This window comes from Nelumbo nucifera, chromosome 4 (genome assembly GCF_055504915.1).
Source record: "Nelumbo nucifera cultivar China Antique chromosome 4, China Antique-T2T, whole genome shotgun sequence".
In the NCBI taxonomy this organism is placed as follows: domain Eukaryota; kingdom Viridiplantae; phylum Streptophyta; class Magnoliopsida; order Proteales; family Nelumbonaceae; genus Nelumbo; species Nelumbo nucifera.
The window spans coordinates 33,277,174-33,282,987 of NC_142652.1; positions in this window are offsets into that span (position 1 = coordinate 33,277,174).

The window sequence follows — 5,814 nt, forward strand, 5'->3', positions numbered from 1 at the left end:
GTGTTATATGAAAGCTCTTTCCTTTCATATTTCTTATCTATCTATCTATCTATCTAGATACAGTTAGAAAGAGAGAGAGCGCTTTTTGTTGGTTGGTCCTGATGCTCTCAGTCATTATTGAAGTTTCAGGGTTGCACCGGTGACCGGTGATCTTTCTGGGTCCTGTTAATTGATGATTTTTAGTCTCCAAGAGTTAGCTCTTAAAACCATGACCTAGTAGTTCCAGTGAGCATTGAGCATTCCGGTTCTGTTTGGTCCAACCCAATTGTCTTATAACAATTTAGCAACCCCAGAGAATTGTGAATACGTCACCGCTAGAAATTAAAAATTCAACTGACGTGATGTGTTGAGTGAAGGTCAGTCCTCCCTCAAAATTCTTAATGCGTTTCATACAGTTGGGATCAGTATAAGGGAAAAATGGTGAATTGTATATATACGAGTGTGCGTAAATACATTTGAGAAACCAATAAAGCAATTCTATAGGAGATTGAACTCTAAACAGGCCTCGAGAATTTATTGCAAATAATGATGTGTTCGTTTTTCACTAAAAGTGGCTGAATTGTTCTACTTACGACCGTGGTCGGGGGCTTGAGAGGTGATTTGGAGACTTGTTTCCACCACCTTAATTTCCATTTCCATGTGAGTCTGCCTTAAATCTCGGTGGCCTGACTCTCTTGACTTTTTTACTAAAATCAAAATACTCAACTCCCTCTTTCTACAATCACGTGCTTTGGATGTCAGACCGGTCAACCATCTGGCCTACTGCCATTGGTTTAACAGTTCAATCAGTTGGTTGCCCATCCGAGATCGGCTTCGGTCAGGGCAAGCCTATGCTCAAACCGTCCCAATAGCCTCTTGGAACCTTGCATCAGGAGTACCTTCCTATCAAAATAAAGCACGAGTGTGAAGATATTTTTATTGCAAGGCTGTAAAGGCTATTCGAACAGGTGTTGCCCTGATGAAAGTCGAGCTCTGCCCATTCACATTAGTTGAAACATCGCTCAAAGGTTGAAACTTGACACTTGAGGGCTTGAGAAGTGAAGACAAATAAAACTTGAGTGTCATTTGGCAAGTCTTTTTAGAAAGATCTTCTATTAGTTCAGATGGATAAAAGATATATTGAGCTTTTGGGGACTTGTCTTTAAAAATGATGACCGTTTAGTGAATGATTCGATCTACAAGGCTTTTAAAATGCATTTAGAATTTATATATCATGCAAAAAGACCATAAAGTTTTATTTGAAACTTCTCGAAATTCAACATTTTTTATCTTTTTGGGCCTTTCTTCACACGTCTTCTCATCTTTCTAGCTTTAGATTATCAAATGGAAAAAGATCGATTTTCAACCTTTCAAACTTGCCGAAGCCCGGAAGACAGCAAAAGAAGACTTGCCAAACACACAGCCCTAATTTAGTTTGATTTAGTAGGTCCAGTCAGCTCTCCCCAGAGTCTGGCTGGTCCTTGGTGCAGGGTGGGTGGGTGGATGGATACTCCACCCTAATGGCCGTACCAGAACTTGATCTAATATAGAAATTGCTTCTATTTTAATCAAACCCATATTTTGGGATCCAATGGAGAATTCCTTTCCCCACTTCTACACATGGGATAGTAGGGTTGTTGCATCCAAGGAAAGATTTTGGCTATTTTAAAAGACAGCCCAAGCTGTTTGGGAGCTTTCTGTGCATGACACGGCGTCCGGTGAGAGAAGATATACCCCCAATATTCCTCTAGTCTGCTGCTTACATCGCTGTGTATCACTTGTTAGTTAACAAATCAAAGTGAACACACCAGTGTTCTGTACATGAGAATATCGGTCCCATATGTATAGAATAGTGGCGTGTTCACTTGTGATTGGTAATGTAGCGAATGATACACAGTGGATTGAGTGGGTAACGCATCATACGGATAAAGCTTCTAAAAAGCCAAAATTTCCTCTCAAATTCAGCTTTTTCAGCAGGTACTTATTAGCAGATGACCACAAATTTTCTGTGGGTATGGCTAATAGTGCTGGGATTTACGTATGAGTAGTTGAATCATATTTGAAAGGAATGAAAGATACAAGGTAATTAAATACAAGAGTAGCCTTAAGTTTTTGAAGTGTATGTGGTGTCATTTTCTTGTCCTATGTGTACGAGCCCCCAGTTTTCACAAATCTCCTTCAAATTCATAATAAATAGGCTCAGATGCACTTTGCAGTGCCCCACCCCAATTCCCTTATATTGTCTAAAGTAGCGTTCGGTAGTGTATAAATATCAAGAATGAGATCATTTGGGTCATGTCTATAGTAAGATATGGTGTTTTGCTATGTGTGGTAAGTCCTCGTCCACAAAATAGTATGAACAGAGACAAAATACACCCCAATTTATCATTCACTGTATTTTCTCGTAGATGGTCCACACTATGGTGTGGATAGCTTGTGGGAAGGTTTTAGCATGGTTTTTAAAACCAAACCGGTCAGGGGTCCAGTTACCGGTTCAAACGGTCTGACTGTTCGACTCGAACAGTTGGCCCGTTCTGACAAAAAATAAAAAATAAAAAAATTTGAAAATCGTTCAAACGGTTAACCGACCGGTTCAACGGTTTGCTGACCAAAATCAATGGTTTTAGGGGGAAAAGTGGGTTTGGGGAAAAATGACCGATTCCTGGTTTTTATAGTCTGATTGTCCAGTCTGGTCCGGTTTTGAAAACCATGGATTTTAGTGTAACTCACCTGCATTACATTGGTTCAATTACTCTCATTTTATTTAATCTTTTAATAATTTATAAATTTTAAATTTTTACTATTTTATCAATAAAATAATAATTTTTAATGTTAATTCTAGCATAGGTTCAATGGTTCTCCTTCTCAACCCTTTTTTCATTATTTAAATATTATTTTTAATATTTTTTTCAATAAAATATTATTTTTTTCAATAAAATATTATTTTTTTAATATTTAAAATATTATTTTTTTAATTATTTAAAAAATGCAATTGTTGTCTATATATTGATGCCTTTTTTTAATTTATTTACCATATAAAATGCAAAAATTAAACATTTATGATTGACTATGTAGATCTCTCATAAAATGTATATGAGATACATGAAATCAAAAAGTGTGGTGTAGACAAATTCAAACCACACCTATAAAACACCACCGTGGGTGTGGACTATTCCAGTCAACACAATCTATCTACAGTTCAAAACAGTTGTAGACTGTGGTGTCATATGGATTAATCTTTACCACAAAGTATGGTGTGGACCAATTCACACCCACCAATTTTTCATCCACACTATAAAACACCCCTTAAGTATATAACAATATACCAAAAAAATAAAAAGAAAGAAAAAACAAAGAACAATTTCAAACATTTCTTAAAAAAATTGGAGGGTTCATATAATTTGGGAAAAGCTTCATTACAAGGTCCAGTAATACAAATATACTAACTTGGGCTGTTGGAGGGAAGACATGGCCAAAGTCCAAAGAAAAAAGTTTCCAACTCAAACCCCAACACAAAAAAAAAAAGCTTACCTGCCTTGCCCAGATGAGCCCTACATACTGATTCAAAGCCCTAAAATGTGAAAGATCAATAGCTCCACTCCCAAGTTGTAGGCCCAATTACAAGCGCTTTTCATGTAGCTCAAACTGGGAATGAGGCAAAAAAAGCGATTTGAAAACGGTATTCCTCCATAACTGGAAGGTAAATTTGTCGCTTAGGACTGGTTTAGTCCTTTCTATCTTTATCTCGGTAAGCCATAGCTTTCACCATTGTTTTCCGATTTGGATATATGCAGAGTCGGTGGCATAAACTTGAGCCGAAAATACTTGATTCCTACGACGTTGGAGGATATGCATTATACCATAGCCTTTTTATACATTAATTTTGGGATTTAGGAATTTAGAGTTTAAGGGTTAGGATTTAAGATTTAAGGTTATAGTTTAAGGACTTAGGGTTTAAAGTTTAGATTTTTGGATTTAAGATTTAGGCTTTAAGTAGGGATACAATTTTTGTGGTTTAGGATTGGGATTTTTGTCAAATTTTCAGTGAATCCAATCCGAAGCCCAAGTGCAAAACAGTATAAATTATTGATTCGGGCCAACCCGACTTACACCCTAAGTTAAGGATTTAGAATAGTTTAGATTTTAGGGTTTAGATATAAAAGTCAGACGGTGGTAAGACGCATATCTTTCAATGTGATAAGAACCAAGTATTGCCCGACTTGAGCCAGCTTGTACAGCAACTAGAAAACAGCTGTACCAAGTACTACTGGGCGAGGCAAGGACCAATGGGCTGAGTTTCAAGTGCTTGGGATGTGAGAGCTTTCAGTTTCTAATCAAATATTCAATCTTTATCAGACATAGAATGACTGGTACCGATCAGATACACATAATGTTGTAAGTACGTTGGATGAGCACTTGAAATTTTTTTTTTTTTTTTTTACATTTATCTCTTAAAATACCCTCAATCCATCCATAAAAAAGAATAAAACCCACTTTTAACAGTTATCAAAATACACCTGAGGGTCAAGAATTTAAATTTCAGAAGTTTGGTCTATCACAGACCCTCATCTGCTGCCAAGATCAATATGATTGGAGGATATAGATTTTAACACAGAAGCTCTATATTATATATATATAGAGAGAGAGAGAGTTGATTATTTGTGCGGAGAAATTAGATACGTGGTATACATGGGCGGTGAAAACACTTGGCATGTAATTTGTTGGGAGGGTCAGCGTAGGACACTGGTCTGGTCCTGGCAACACTTGTCAATGGCAGCCATCCAGGCAGAGAAAAACCCCCTTGTGGCAAAGAGTTTGATAATCAGGCAATGGTGCTCTCTCTATCTTTTGATGGATGATGATATTTTTTCAATTGATTAGAGTCTAGAGAAATAAATAAAAGGAAATCTGAACATCTCTCTATCTACACTAAAATAGATTTTTTTTTTTAGAAATTTTGGTATAGGAAGCTTTCAGAAGCTGGAGATATGACATTTGAGCTTTGTCGGAGAACTAAGTACAATTTAAGCTGCCATGCCAAATATTTATGGGCCTTCACTGGACTAAAATAACAGTGGGGCTTGAATTGTCCTAATTTCCAGGGCCCCATTTGGGTTGCCCAGAAAGACAAGGAAAAATCTATACTGTGAGTGTGGGAATACATGATGCTGCTGGAAGGGTTTTGACCAATCAAACAACCTCTCACCTCTCCACGAATTTTGATAAATATCATCACCTGATTAATTATCACTTTTTCTTTATGTCTGGTACATTTCATTCCATGATCGCATAGCACCCCTCCTTTTAGAAAGCACAGGATCAAAACCCGTGGACATGCAGAGTGCAGACTCTCTATGGTATGCCTAGTGAGTGCACCCTACTCTGCCCCATCTTGATTGCCCTTAGTGGACCAGTGTAATCCCAACTGAGGCAACCGAAATAGACAAAATAAATAACCCAACCCAAATAGGTGGGACATTAAGAAGCTGTGTTTGTTAAAAATCTGGAAATCCAGAATTACATTTACAGAAACTGGACGATCCACTTTTCGATGAAACTATCTCACATAACTTCTCCAAAGCCACCTGATCAACAGAGAAACCCTCCCAAACAGGCTCTAAGCTGTTGAAGCATTAGTGTATAGAACCCTTTTGGAGGGCTGAAGCTTTAATTGAGCTGCGATTTGAAGAAGCTACAAACAGAGTGTTCAACAAAAAAAACCATTTATTTTAGCTGAACGACAACATATTTGGATTTTCAGGATTTTTCATCAATGTACATAAGCATATAATTAATTACAAATGTAACACATCATGTTCAGGTTTGATTTGGCAT